Raw genomic sequence first — 15,825 nt, 5'->3', positions numbered from 1 at the left:
TATTTTGAGGGAGAGTGTGATTTGGGGGAGGGGCAGAGAGTAAGAGGGAGAGAGAGAATCCCAAGCAGGCTCCATGCTGTCAGTGTGGACCCCGACATGGGGCTCTATCTCACGAATTGTGAGATTGTGACCTGAGTCAAAACCAAGATTTGGATGCTTAACCAACTGAGCCACCTGGGCACCCCTAGAATATTTCTTAATTTGGATTTGTATGATTATCTCTTCTTCATTAGATTCAGGTTAAACATTTTTAGTAGAACTAGATAGGTTAATACAGTAGTTTGATTAGTGAAGCTAGAAAACACATGGACTCACTTCAGTTTTGCATGACTGTATATAATTTAGCACTCGACTGTGTTGTCTAGTCTGTAAGCTCTATAGGAATTGAGGGAAGAGGGAACTCAGTAGGGCCTGGAATAACTAGGAGAGACTTTGGCAGGAACATGAATAGAATTTGAGATAGTTGGAGTATATGGTTAGATAAGCTGCTCTTTGGGTTTTACATCCCACTATTTAAAAAAAAATTGTTTTTTACATTTATCTATTTTTTGAGAGACAGAGACACAGAGCACAAGTTGGGGAGGGGCAGAGAGAGAAGGAGACACAGAATCCGAAGCAGGCTCCAGGCTCTGAGCTGTCAGCACAGAGCCCGATGTGGGGCTTGAACTCACAAACCGTGAGATCATGACCTGAGCCGAAGTTGGACGCCCAACTGACTGAGCCACCCAGGCGCCCCTCCATCCTACTACTACTAATAATAAAGTTGCATGTATATCATGAAAAATGAATTTCCTCTTCAGATTTAGAGTGCTGTATCTTCTATGGTGTTTGTACTACTGGGAAGCGTTGACTTTAGAGCTCTTGCTTTGGCTTCAGAGGTGATGCCCAGGATTTTGCCAGCTGCCTAACCTTGGGAAAGTTTCTTCACTTGCAAGTTAGAAAGAGTATTAATAACTATTTAATAAGTTATTGTGATGCTCAAAGTGAAGAACTGCATAAATATTTGAATCAAAATATTTGAATGCCTTGGGGCGCCTGGGTGGCTCGGTAGGTTAAGCATCCAGCTTTGGCTGAGGTCATGATCTCCCAGTTCGTGAGTTCGAGCCCCTCATTGGGCTCTCTACTGTCCGCACAGAGCCCACACATCTTCTGTCTTCCTCTCTCTCTGCCCCTCCCTCTCTTTCTCAGTCTCTCTCAAAAATAAATAAACATTAAAAAAATAAAATAATTAAAAAAATAATAAAATATTTGAATGCCTTTAGGTGGGGACAACACTCCATAGTTCTGCCATATGCTCCACTGGAGAATCCATTTCTTTTACCTGCCTGACTCAGGTATTTGAATTTACCACTGCTGGATAACTCAAGGCATGGGAATGAGAAATAGAGTCTTATGCAGAGAGAAGTGGGAAGACTGGCTTGATTAGTTCAGAGTGTATGCTGTGGAATAGTGGGAAGTAAGGTTGAATAAATGACTTGAGGCCATATAATGGAGGGCTTTGAAAATGAAGCCAAATAATTTAGATATAATGCTTTAGACAGAAGAAAGCCATGGAAGGTTTTTGAGGAGAAACACACTTGGAAATTAGTGATATGGAGCCTCCTGAGGAAGGACTTCTCTTGGTTTGGAGACCAGAATCCTAATAGGGCCTTCCCAGTGCTGACCAAGGCGTGGGGGTAGGGGTAGGGGTGTGGTGTGGTTTGGCAATCTTGCCACAGGAGGCCAGAATTTCTGCCCCAGTGACTCTTCCTGCTCTGCCACTGACTCACCCCATTGACCTAGGCTGCGTGGCTTCCCTTCCGTTTGCTGTCTGATCTACAGAATGCTGGGGCTGCCCAAGATGATATGAAGCTGAGCTGACCAACAGTGGGTGGGATGGGAGAATGAACAAGCATTCCTGCCCCTTTGCCCCTTCCCTGGTTAGAGGCTAATTCTAAGCCAGTCTGCCAGGGATCTTGTCCAGGCCTGGGGAAGCTGTCCACCAGGAGGTAAGTTCAGGATGGTTTCTGTCCTTTCTCTGCTTTTTCATAGATCAGCCTTTTCCTGAACAGAAGCTTTATTATTTTCTTTTTCTCTGATTCATGTTCTTCATAGTGACCTTTCAATTACTTGAAGCACATGGGTTACTGCAGGAGGTAGGAAGAGAGTTTTTTGTTTGTTTGTTCAAATATTTTGGGGAGAGCGCAAGTGGAGGAGGGGCAAAGAGGGGAACAGAGGATCTGAAGCGGGCTCTGCACTGACAGGCTGACACCAGGGAGCCCGATGTGGGGCTCAGACTCGCTAACCTTGAGATCATGACCTGAGCCGAAGTCGGATGCTCAACCTACTGAGCCACCCAGGGAGAGAGGTTTAATAAACATATTCTTGCTTTGGGGGGAAGTGATCATAGGTTTCCCTTTATCCAGAACTCTTGTGAACTACATACTAAACAATGACTTATACCTGTAGGGGCGATTATAGAGAGATAACTGGTGTTAAGTCAATCTTTCTCAGCTACTGAGTTTCAGAACCATTCTGGTGTGCTTTAGTGTCTCAAGTTATTTCCTTTCCCTTTGAAAGACAGCAGTGAGGAACACGGAAATGGGAGGAATTGGATTAGGATATGTTTGTGGATTATGCCAGAAGTCAGGGTGACTGGGTTGCTAGTCCTGACTGTTGCTGACCAGCTGTGTGACCAGGGACAAATTACGTAACCTCTGGACTGAAGTTTTTTCATATATAAACATAAACAGTTTGGATTATATGATATGGAAGATTTCTTCCAGGGCCAAAATTTATGACTACGTAATGTGTGATTGTAAAGTAACATAGGGTCGCCTAGGTGGCATAGTTGGTTAAGCATCTGACTTCAGCTCAGGTCATGATCTCATGGTTCGTGGGTTCAAGCCCCGTGTTGGGCTCTGTGCTGACTGCTCAGAGCCTGGAGTCTGTTTAGGATTCTGTCTCTCGCTCTCTCTGCCCCTCCCCCATTTGTGCACGTGCGCGGGCTCTCTCTCAAAAATAAATAAACAGTTGGGACACCTGGGTGGCTCTGTCGGTTAAGCATCCGACTCTTGGTTTAGGTTCAGGTCATGATCTCACGATTTCATGAGTTTGAGCCACGTATTGGGCTCTGTGCTGACAGTGCAGAGCCTGCTTGGGATTCTCTCTCCCGCATTCTCTGCCCCTCCCCCACTCACGCTGTCTCTGTCTCTCTCAAAATAAATAACTTAAAAAAATAAACAGTAAAGTAACGTAATAGCTTAATACATGACATATATTGCACATATCTTGTCCTCTTTGTTGTAGTTGTAGGACACTTAACAGTATTTGTAAGTTTGTCCTCTTCAAAGTAATTGTGTTCTCAGACTTTATATTTATTCTGGTGATGCTGCCAATGCTCAGAATATTTTTGGCTCCTAAGCCAATCTTTTGAATGTCCTCAGAAGTAGCAAATCTTCACTGAACCTTGCTTGGTGGGTTCACAGCCAAAAGATACTATAAGCCAAAGAGTCAAGCAAGGCAGTACATTTTTTGGTGAAAAATGAGGTGTGACTGCAAAACAGTAAGATTTAATTTTTGTGTGTCTCACAGAGTAGACTTTAAAGGCAGTTTCCAGAAGAGTGTTTCATATATATTTTGAGCAATGATTATATTGTTAGAATAAGTAAATAACTTCCTACAGAGACTATTTTGACTGCAGTTTTCATTTGATTTAATAAGATTGGAAATTTTGTTTAAAAAGGTGTCACTTAATTTTTTTTTTATTTTTGTTAATTTTTATTTATTTATTTATTTTGAGAGTGCGAGCTTGAGCCAGGGAGGGGTAGAGAGAGGGGAAGAGAAAGAATCCCAAGCAAGCTCTGTGTTGTTAGAGCGGAGCCTGATGTGGGGCTTGAACTTACGAGCCCTGAGATCATGACCTGAGCAGAAATTAAGAGTTAGGTGCTTAACCCACTGAGCCACACAGGTGCCCTGTCTTTTTTTTTTTAATGAAAAAAAAATTTTTTTTAAATGTTTACTCTTGAGAGGGCCAGACGGAGAGAGGGAGACACAGAATCTGAAGGAGCCTCCAGACTCTGAGCTGAAGCACAGAGCCCAATGTGGGGCTCAAACTCAAAAACGCAAGATCATGACCTGAGCTAAAGTGAGACACTTAACTGACTGAGCCACCTAGGCACCCTTTCTTTTTTTTTTTTTTTTTAAGTTTTAATCACTTATTTTTGAGAGAGAGAGAGAGAGAGAGAGAAAGTGAGCTCAAGCACGGGAGGGGCAGAGAGAGAGAGAGAGAGAGAGGGAAAGAGAGAGAGAGGGAATCCCAAACAGGCTCCATGCTGTCAGCACAGAGCCTGATGCGGGGCTTGAGCTCACAACTGCAAGATCATGTCCTGAGCCAAAATCAAGAGTCAGACACTTAACCAACTGAGCCACCCAGGTGTCCCTGTCACTTCCTTTATACTCACTGTGCATATATGCTTGCTTCTAGGTCAAGGTGACTAGATAGTGTGAGAAAATTAGCCTTTCTCGTGTAGTCCTCCCAAATCACAAATGTATTGGGGGCCAGAAAGGATTGGAACATGCCGCTGTAGGACACTAGCTGAGGAGCCATTGCAGTCCCATCTCCAGAATCAGTCACAAGTTCTTCAGACTGTAGCACCTCTGCTCACCAGTATGTCAGAATCCATCAGGTGGCGTGGTAGAGTGGAAGCAGATAGTCTTTTTCTGGGAAAAATGATAGATCAGGCTACTCCATTGATCTTTATTTTTTATTTTTTTGGTCAGCATTTGGGTTTGAGAAGGGGTGAGGATAGGCAGGGGGATGGGAAGAGGGAAAGCAGCCTATCTTGAACTGATTTCAATTAGGCTGATTGATTGAAGGCCTGGAATCTTGTTGGTGGTTTTGTTGATAACTAGTCAGTAAATTAAGGTGTTAGGCAACGGGGTCAACAAAACATTCTGTCGCTGTATGATCATTTGCAATTCTCTTTCTTTTTTAATGTATGTGTATGTTTTTATTTTTTTAATTTTTTATTAAAAAAATTTTTTTTAATGTTTTCATTTTTGAGAGACAGAGACAGGGCGTGAGTGGGAGAGGGGCAGAGAGGGGAGACACAGAATTGGAAGCAGGCTCCAGGCTTTGAGCTGTCAGCACGGAGCCTGATGTGGGACTCAAACCCATGAACCGTGAGATCATGACCTGAGCCAAAGGCAGATGTTCAACCGACTGAGTCACCCAGGCACCCCTATATTTTTTTATTTTGAAAGAGAGAGAGACAGAGAGACAGAACAGGTGGGGGAGGGACAGAGAGAGAGGGAACAGAGAATCCAAAGCGGTCTCTGTGCTGATAGCAGAGAGCCCAGTGTAGGGCTCAAACTCATGGAACCGTGAGATTGTGACCTGAGCTGAAGTCGAACACTCAACTGACTGAGCCACCCAGGTGCCCCTGTAATTCTTTTTTACTCTAGGCCTTGTTTTCCTCATTTTGATATTGAAAAATTTACATGCTAAGAGTTCTAGATCTGAAAACAGGTAAGCCTAAGGAAATTTGAGCTGGGAAAGTATCTACTTGTTCTAAGTTGCTTGACTTTTGGATTAGGGGTAGGAGTGGAATTCCTTTTTAGCCCCTAAGTTACAGTGATTTTACTCTCTATGTGCAGTCATAGCTGAGCGATCAAACATCAAGTAGCTGTTTAATGGGAAGCAGGCACTAGGAGCTTTCTCCTGAAAAACAATCACAGGACATGCTGGTCTGGGAGAAGTCATTGCCTGGTAGGACCTATTGTTTGAAAGAGGTGGGGGTGAATTTCATCAAAATGGACAGTGTGGATATAGTGATTTAGGAGATTTAGAGACTTTGTTCCCTGCTGTGGTTAATTTCAAGCCTACCTTTAAAGGGATTCTCTTAATGATTGGTGGAATGGGATTCATTTAGAGAAGAAGCCCCAGGTAACCACAATTAGAGTTGAATGGCCAAGAATAGAGCCATTTGCTGGACAGAAAGTGCCCTAATCAGTTGCTTTTTGACACTTACATCCTATAGAGACCCCAAGGAGAGAATAGGCTGTTTGGTGAGCTCACTAGGCACTAGGCTGGGAGATTTGGGCTCTAAACAGAGGAGGAGGTGACCTGAAGAATCCACACTTCTTAATCTCCCTGTTTCTCTTCTTTCCTTTAGTGCCCTTTAGTTTTAATTAAGATTGTGTAAACACAGTCAGCTTGCCAGTCCCCTTAAAGTGGCAGGTCCATGACATTTTTGGCTGTTCACTCACGCAAGGTATGTGACTTTAAATTGGAGAGATTGTCCTCTTTGACAGTTTGGCTTCACTGGCCTGCTTCACTGAAAGAATCCATTAGATTAGGGCCAGTTGGCTGTCATTCAGTCAGGCAACATTATTTGGCACCTACTGTGTGCAAGCATTGTGCTGAAATGGAGCTGGATGAGATGATTTCTGCTCTCTAGAAACTTAGTCAAGTGAAACATATTTGCAGCTAGTGTAGACCCAGAGAGGAATGGAATAAAATGTGCAGAAGAACAAGAAATATTGGGATATATGGAGGAAAGAACAGTTGTTTTTGAATTGGGGGAACAAGGAGAGCATCTGAAGAGAGAAGGCATTTGAATCAGCTTATAAAAGATGAACTTGGACTTCAGTAGGTTTGGAAGAAAGCATTTTGAAGGAGGTTACACATGGGCAAAGGCACAGAGCTTGGAAAATGCCTGGCATGTTTGGGAAATGTGTTCTTGAGATAGAAGATATTTTAATTAATTAGTTTTAGTAATCTCTATACCCAATGTGGGGCTCAATGTCATGACCCCACGATCAGGAGTCACATGCTGTTCCAACTGAGCCAGGCAGGCACCCCCTGAATGTTTATGATGTGAGGAAGAACACAATCCAATCCATGTTATTTAGGTCTTGGTCTGTTTTCTTTAAGTGTAAGGTCTTAGATCTTAGGGTTGTGAAGGTGATGGTCCTGGGTCTAGAGTATAAATAAGGTTTGCAGGCATCTCAATATTACTTGATTTCCCAGTTACATTTACTAAGGCAGCTCCAGAAGCAAGAAGGCAGGAAATGGTCAGCAATGTACCTTTATTTATTTTTTAAAGTGTATTTATTTATTTTTAGAGAGAGCGTGAACGAGCAGGGGAGGGGCAGAGAGAGAGAGGGAGAGAGGATCCCAAGCATGCTCCATGCTGTCAGTGCAGAGCCTGACATGGGGCTCAGTCCCATGCACCGCGAGATCATGACCTGAGCCAAAATCAATAGACACTTAACCTACTGAACCCCGCAGGCATCCCAGCAGTGTGCCTTTAGACTGAGCTTCTCCACACCCCCAGATGGTTTTCTTAGGCATGTACATTATGCAGTCTTCCTACTAGTGAGTTGCTTACTTCTTTGTTGTTGTTGTTGTTGTTGTTGTTGTTGTTTTGGGGGAAGGGGAGTTCCTTACTTCTGCTAATCCTTTGAGGATAAAATTTCTCACAAAGGGTGAGCTTTTGATTCTACAGCGGAAACCAAAAACATTTATTGAATCTGATTGAAAAGTAGTGTATATTCATTATAGGAAACAGGAAAAATACAGGTAAGTATAAAGAAGAAACTTAATGTATAGTTTTATTTAGTATTTCCTTTCAATGTTTTGTACCTATGCATATTTCTGTTTTGCATAGTCCAGTGTCATACACTACCTATAATTTTGTATTCTGCTTTTTTCCCAGTTACCATTATTTTCATTGTGTAAATTCATATGAATTTAAAATGCGGCTGAAACTATAAATATTCCTAATGACTGTATAGTAGTCTGTCTATCATACAGGATTTGTATAGTGCTTTCAGTTTTTTCTATTTTAAACAGTATTGTAATACTTTTTTTAAATAAAATTTTTAAGCATTTATCTTGAGAGAGGCAGTGTGAGCTGGGGAGGGGCAGAGAGAGAGAGAGGGAAGGAGGGAGAGAGAGAGAGGGAGAGAGAATCCCAAGCAGGCTCTGCAGGGCCAGTGCTTGAACCCACAAACTGTGAGATCATGATCTGAGCCAAAACCAAGAGTCTGATGCTCAAGCAACTGAGCCACCCAGGTGCCCCTGAATATGAACATCTTTTAGGCTTTTAACATATATTGCCAAATTCCTTTCTAGAGAATCACTTAAAGCCTCACTTGCATGAGGAAAATATAATATTCTTTCTTTGATAATTTTCCACTCAAAGTACTAGATTAAGTTAACTTCCCTGAAGGGTATGATAATTTCTTTGCCATTATTATATAAAACCAAAATTTGGGAGAGGATGGAAGGAGAAAGCATGTGTGTGTGTTGGGGGGTGGTCACTGTTATGAAGCCCTATTTGCTGACGTGACTTCTAGAAATGGAAAAGGAGACAAGTTACTCTTAATTCTCCATTTATAAAATTGGGGTGATAGCCCCTTCCCCTTCTGTACTACAGAAATTGGATGACCTAAAATTTCTCATAGAAATGCTTTAATTTCATGCCTCAGATCTTCAGAAGGGTAGACTCTGAAGGAGAGAATTGGTCTTCCTTTCCCACAAAAGTCAGGACCCTAGCTCTTAACGGTTGGCTAGACATTCTAGAAATGCTTAGCTGCTTCATAGTGAATCTTCTGCAAGCAAAAGAGAAGGACAGACACCTGTGTCGTGTTGTGTTGGAGGGGCTTTGTTGGGGATATTCAGCAGAGATGAGGGAGCTTACTTTAATTTCATACTATTATTGTAGTGTGTGAGTGAGAGCTGCATTGCTCATCAGCATCACTGAAGGACATTAGGAACCCGGTCTGTTTCCCATTAGTTGAAATCAAAGAGAAAAAGAAGATGAAGAATAGCACATTGGAAATTCATTAGAGTCGTACTCAACCCAGAAGTAGGGGGATGTCTTTTGACCTCATTTGAGCGTTTTGTTTTATTTTTTAATATATGTATATTTTTAATTTTAGAGGGCACATGTGAACTGGGAAGAGGGGCAGAGGGAGAGAGAACCTCAAGCAGGCTCCAGGTTCAGCACAGAGGCCAGGGCGGGGCTCGATCCCACTACCCTAGGATCATGACCTGAGCTGAAATCAAGACTCGAATACTCAACCGACTGAGCCACCCAGGTGTCCTTTGAGTGTTTTAGATTTGTTTCTTCAATATTACATACCAGACCTATTTTTGCATATAAATTTCATTTAAAATCAGTCTAACGTAGCCATACTCTGGTCAGTTGGATAAGAATTAATCTCCATTAAGAAACTGCTCTTTAGATGTTAAATGTGAATTATTTTGTTTAGGCCCAGGTAGTAAATATTTCAGGCTTTGCAGGCTGTGTAGTTGCAACTACAGTTGACCCTTGAAAAACGTGGGTTTGAATTGCATGGGTCCCCTTATATGTGGATTTTTTTCAATAAATACGGTACAGTACTGTAAATGTATTATCTCTCCCTTATGATTTTTCTCAGTAACGTTTTCTTTTTTCTAGCTTTATTGTTCGATTACAGTATTAATACTTATAACTTGAAAGATACGTGTTAAGCATTTGTTTATGTTATTAGTAAGGCTTCCAGTCAACAGTAGGCAATATATTAGTAGTTAAGTTTTTGGGATGTCAGAAGTTATACGTGGATTTTCAACCGCATGGGGTGGTGGGGGTGGGGTGGTGGGGGTGGAGCGGTTTGGTGCCCCAACCTTTACATTGTTCAAGGGTCTGCTCTGCTTACCTCTGCAGATCATAGTTTGTTGACCTTTGGGTAGTGGGAAATATATTAGAAGGCCTAGCCATCCAAAAACTATAGCATTTTTCTCAAGCTTTTAAAGGTGTGAGGAAATAGGGGCGCCTGGGTGGCCCAGTCGAGCATCTGACTTTGCCTCAGGTCACAGTCTTCCAGATTGTGGGTTCGAGCCCCATGTAGGGCTCTGTGCTGACAGCTCACAGCTTGGAGCCTGCTTCGGATTTTGTGTCTCCCTCTCTCTCTGCCCCTCTCACACTTGCGCATGCGCTTGCGCGCTCTCTCTCTCTCTCTCTCTCTCTCAGAAATAAACATGAAAAAGTATGAGGAGTCCATTATATATTAAAATGGAAACATGTCAGATTTTTAAGTGAAAAAGGAAAGTTGCAGAACAAATTATAACAGTATGATTACAGGTATGTAGATCAAACACATTTACACTCTTTGTTTTTTTATTTACATATATGTACATGTACATCTACACATATATCTTTATACATACACACGTGTACAGAAAAGTCTGAAAGGTTACAACAGACTTGTAACAGTGGTCACTCCAAGGAGGGAAGTGCCATTGGTAAATGTGGGTTAAGGTTTGGTGAATGGGGAGTTTTACATTTTACTCCGTATACTTCCGTATTACAATATTTCATAGTTGATAATGTGTTCTTTCTCCTTCCTACTTGTTTGGATAGCTGGTGGGCCTATCTCCACTGGCCAGGGTCAGGAGTGTGACAGAGTAGGACTAATTTCCCAGCTCTGCCACGTCAGTTGAGTGGGAAGCAGCTGCTGAGACTAGAACAAGGAGCACATGTATGGGGGTGGGGGGGCAGAATGTGCAGGTGGCTGGGAGAGGCGGCCAAGACAGGCCGATTCTAATTTACCAACAGTAAGTATCACATGTCATGTCTTGACATTCTCCAAGTTGCTTTGCCTTCCTTTATCACACTGGGCCCTGAGGAAAATTCTATGAGCAAGTAAGGCAGGGATGATGATAGGAAAGGAAGCAATCAAAACATTGGACAACAAGGAAGTGGGGATAGAAAAATTTTTCTTTTTGTAAAAGAATTTAAAGAATTAAAGAATATTTTTAAAGAATTTAGAAAGAAATATGTACAAGGATAGGCATTGTTTAACATGGTAACAGATTGAAAATAGTCATGTCTATCAATTGAAAAATATGTGAACATGTTATGTCATATCCTTTATACGGACTGTTATTATACAGCTTTTTTAAAGTGTGAGTTGAAATTTTATTTATTGACATGGGTGGGGGGATGTTCATGATAAATTATTAAGTGAGAAAAACAAGTTGCAGAGCAATGTTAAAGTATAAACCTAGTTTTTTAAAAGTAGAGAAAAATAAAAAAATCCTCTTTAATATAAAAATATATTTGTGCTTATGTGTTTCAGGGCATGGAAAAATCTGTTAACATTTCTTATCTTGTGGGAGGGCCTGGAGGGGAACAAAAAGGGGCTGAGAGATTACGGATTTGTGGGTTTTGGTTTTTTTTGTTTTGTTTTGCTTTTTGAGAGAGAGCACAAGTGGGGAGAAGGGCAGAGGGAGAGAGAGAGAAAGAATCTTGAGCAGAAATAGGGGCGCCTGGGTGGCTCAGTCAGTTAAGCCTCCGACGTCAGCTCAGGTCAGAGCCTGGAGCCTGCTTCGGATTCTGTGTCTCCCTTTCTCTCTGCCCCTCCCCTGCTTGTGCTCTTTCTTTCTCTGTCTCAAAAATAAATAAGCATTAAAAAAAAATTTTTTTTTAAACAGAAATAAAAGAAGCAGAGAAGAGAGAACATCTCTTAAGAATTCTTAAGAGAATCTGGGCACTTGGGTGGCTCAGTTAGTTGTCTGACTTTGGCTCAGGTCATGATCTCACAGTTTGTGGGTTTGAGCCCCATATAGGTCTCTCTGCTGTCAGTATGGAGCCTGCTTTGGATCCACTGTCCCCTGCCCCGCCCCCCACCTCTCTTTCATGCACCACTTGTTCGTTCTCTCTCTCTCTCTCTCTCAAAATAAATAAACTTTTTTTAAAAAGTGTCTTTGTGGGGCGCCTGGGTGGCGCAGTCGGTTAAGCGTCCGACTTTAGCCAGGTCACGATCTCACGGTCCGTGAGTTCAAGCCCCGCGTCAGGCTCTGGGCTGATGGCTCAGAGCCTGGAGCCTGTTTCCGATTCTGTGTCTCCCTCTCTCTCTGTCCCTCCCCCGTTCATGCTCTGTCTCTCTCCCAAAAATAAATAAACGTTGAAAAAAAAAAAAAAATTAAAAAAAAAAAAGTGTCTTTGTGGGGCGCCTGGGTGGCTCAGTCGGTTAGGCGTCCGACTTCAGCTCAGGTCATGATCTCGCGGTCTGTGAGTTCGAGCCTCACCTCAGGGTCTGTGTTGATTGCTCAGAGCCTGGAGCCTGTTTCAGATTCTGTGTCTCCCTCTCTCTCTCTCTCTGACCCTCCCCTGTTCATGCTCTGTCTCTCTCTGTCTCTCAAATAAATAAACGTTAAAAAAAAAAAAAAGTGTCTTTGCAGAGCAGAAGTTTAAATAAAACAACAACAAAGAATTAAGGGAATCCACACTGGGCATGGATCCAGTGCAGGGCATGGTCTCACAATGATGCGATCATGACCTGAGCCAAAATCAAGAGTTGGCAACTCAACTGACTAAGCCACCAGGCACCCCTGTATTTTATTTATTTTTAAATGCTTTGCTGCTGTTTTTACATTTTAACACCCTGAAATTAGAATGCATTTATAATTGGTGACATCTTTCAATTGTTGGCTATTTTTTTTCACATTTTCATTTTCTCTGAAATTGAGATATCTTACTATTGATAGTATAGTTCCACTTTCCTTTTTAAAAAATTTTTTTTAATGTTTATTTTTGAGAGAGAGAGGGAGGGAGAGAAAACAGTGGGGGAGGGGCAGAGAGAAAGAGAGGGAGGCACAGAGTCTGAAGCAGGCTCCAAGTTCTGAGCTATCAGCACAGAGCCTGACTTGGGGCTCGAATTCATGAACCAAGAGATTATGACCTGAGCCGAAGTTGGACGCTTAACCAACTGAGCCAGCCATCCAGGTGCCCCTGATGGTTCCACTTTTCAATGCCAATTTTTTTTTTTTTTTTTTTTTTTTCCCATTAACTGTAATCTTGGCCCCTTTCTGGGCTTCTCTTGCTCCTAACCTCATCAGAATCACATCACCTAGACATTATGGGTAGGGACAAGTGAGTGAACATATTATTTGAGTGTGCAAGGATTTTGTGCATCCTTACTTAACTGATACATGTCTTACACGTACCTGCTGCTTGAGAAGCCAGGTAAATATATATGTAGCCCTGAGGCATCCAACTTAGTGCTCCTGATTTTGATTAGTCTGTCTTAATTTTGCCTAATGGTTTTTAAAAAAATTTTTTTCTAATATTTATTTTTTGAGAGAGTGTGAGTGGGGAAGGGGGGGGGGGCGGGGAGTACAGAATCTGAAGCAGGCTCCAGGCTGTCAGCACAGAGCCTGACGCAGGGCTCAAACCCACCAGCTGTGAGATCATGACCTGAGCTGAAGTCAGATGCCCAACCCACTGAGCCACCCAGGTGTCCCCTGTCTGTTGTTTTTTTAATTAAAGTGTAACATACATACAGAAAAATGCATAAAGTAATGTAGCTCATGAGTTTTCACAAAGTGAACACGTAACTGGTGTTGTTTTAAGAAACAACATTACCAGCATCCCATTAGCCCTTTCTAGTTACCATCTGTTTTCTTCTTAAATGCAATGAAAGTATACATAGGGATGGTGACACTCTGTTGGTTCACAGGTGGGTGTGTGGCTCATGGTTATCTTGGGGGTGAATCTGCTGGAAAGAGCTTCAGGTTTGGAGCCAGAAGATCAGAGTTGCATTGTGGTCCTGTTATTTTGTAGTTGTGTGACCTTAGGCAAAGTACTGTTCTGAACTTCATTCCTCTTTGATAAAATGAAAACAGTGTTTACTTTGCAGAGCTGTTGTGAGGATCATGTGAAATACTTTATAGATGGGACACACTGTCAGTGTTAAAAAGCCGTATACAAATGCTAGTCATTTTTTAGTAAGGGAGGTAGAATCCCAAGCAGGAGATGATGTGAACCTAATGTAAGGAGAGAAAATGAAGAAGTTTGATCACAAAATCCATTCTCTTAACCACCTGTATTGCCTTCCTTTTAAATTGATATTGGTGTGGTCCTTGACTTTCTGTTAAAATTTCCTCAAATGAAAATAATATAAAGGGTCTAAAAGGAATCCCCAGAGATTTGGAATTTCACCCAGTCTGTCACTTGCTGTCAATGTGGGTGCCCCCAGAGCTGTGCAAGGCAGAGACTTTGACACAAGATTAATATGTTTCAGTAGCAAATGTATGCATTACCTCTTTACAGGCCTAATAAGCAAGCCCTCTTCTGATTATGTCACACTGTTCTAAAGGTGACCCAAATCTGTATCTCTAGCCCCAAATCATATTTTTCACCAGCTACTGTATTTTCCTAATTGTATGTCCAGTAGATACCTCATGTCTAAATCCAAATTTTCAAGCCACCTGCCAGATAGCATGATGGTTTAGATTATGAACTTTGGAGTGAAATAGACCTGGGTTTGAATTTTTTTTTTTTAAGTTTATTTATTTTTGAGAGTGTGTGCAAAAAGGGGAGGGACAGAGAGAGAAGTAGACAGGATCTGAAGGGGGCTCTGCGCTGACAACAGAGATCCCAGTGTGGGGCTCAACCTTACAGCCCCTGAGATCATGACCTGAACCCTGAACCAAACTGACTCAGTTGGCTTAACCAACTGAGCCACCCAGGCGCCTGACGTGGGTTTGAATCTTAATTCTGCTACTCGTTAGCATCATGATCTTGGACAGGTTGTTTAACATCTTGTAACTTCTTGAAAGAGACAAACATCTTGAAAGAGAGTATTATAGCACTTGCCTGATAGGGTTGATACTAGTGCTCAATTAATGAAGTTACTGCTTTTGCATTCTTTTTGTTTTTGGCACACATGCTCATCTCATTCAAGCTAGGAAATCAGAGGTGCTTCTAGAATTTTCCTTTTTCTTTGCTTACAGTTGATTATCGGGGCCTGTCATAAGTGGTTCTCAAACTGTTGCTTTTTTAAAATTTATTTTTATTTATTTTTAATTTTTTAAATTATTTTGAGTGAGAGAGACCACCCACAGGTGGGGGAGGGGCAGAGAGAGAGGGAGAGAGAATCCCAAGCAGGTGCCACACTGTCAGCACAGAGCCCGACTTGGGGCTCATTCCATGAACTGCAAGGTCATGACCCGAGCAGAAATCAAGAGTCGGGCACTTAACCAACTGAGCCACCCGGGTGCCCATGCTTCCTCTTTTTTTTAATCACTGCTTTACTTCAGACATGTATTGGTTTTGCTCTGCATTGTGCAAAGCTTAATAGAATTACAGAACAACGAAAAGAAAAAAAAGAATTACAGAACAGACTCAGGAACCAGGTGGAAGCAAAGGGGACAGGGCTCCAAACATCCTTTACTTCAAACCAACTACTTTTATCTGTATCTTGGGTTTTTTTTTTTTTTTTTTTTTTTTTTTTTTAAGTATATTTTCGAGAGAGAAAGAGAGCAAGCAGAAGCAAGGGAGGAGCTGAGAGAGAGAGAGAGACAGAGAGAGAGAGAGAATTTCAAGCAGGCCCTGACTGTTAGCGCAGAGTCTGACTCGGGGCTTGAACTCACCCAGGTATCCCTCTGTATCTTGCGTTGTATATGAAGATTGAGTCTGGAGGCTTCACTTCTAAAATATATTTTGAAACCTTTCATTCATTTAAGAAATGCTTATCAAGTATGTTCTATGTGCCAGGCATTGTGCTGAGTTCTAAGAATTCAGTGGCAAGCACACCATCTGTGATTTCATGGAACATATGATGGTAGGAGAAAGGAATTAATGAAATGCAAAAAGGCATAATTAGAAACTGAGTGCTGTGAAGGAAAGTACTATGGTGCTATGCATAGTAGGAACTTGACCTGGTATGGAACTGGGAACTAGGAACTAGGTGGTTAGGGAGAATTTACATGAGGGAAGTAACATTTGAGCTGAAATATGAAGGATAAGTTAGAATTAACTAGATGAAGAGGCAGGAAAAGAAAGCTTTGGG

The 15,825-nt window shown here is 41.9% G+C and overlaps 1 protein-coding gene across 2 annotated transcripts in view; it reads left to right on the top strand.

The window, feature by feature from the left end:
- Window positions 1-15,825, top strand: part of NUMA1 (nuclear mitotic apparatus protein 1) — a 72,511-nt gene that overhangs the window by 7,380 nt on the left and 49,306 nt on the right. Inside the window, exon 1 of one of the 2 annotated variants that reach the window (XM_060605715.3) lies at window positions 1,790-1,988. The exons of the other annotated variant lie outside the window; for it this stretch is intronic. The gene's annotated coding sequence lies outside the window, so the exon portion shown is untranslated. Of the gene's footprint in view, window positions 1-1,789; window positions 1,989-15,825 lie in introns of those variants that run through there. 2 annotated transcript variants of the gene reach the window in all.

The sequence above is a fragment of the Panthera onca genome, chromosome D1 (genome assembly GCF_046562875.1).
Source record: "Panthera onca isolate mPanOnc1 chromosome D1, mPanOnc1 haplotype 2, whole genome shotgun sequence".
NCBI lineage: Eukaryota > Metazoa > Chordata > Mammalia > Carnivora > Felidae > Panthera > Panthera onca.
This window is presented reverse-complemented; position numbering and strand designations above follow the sequence as displayed.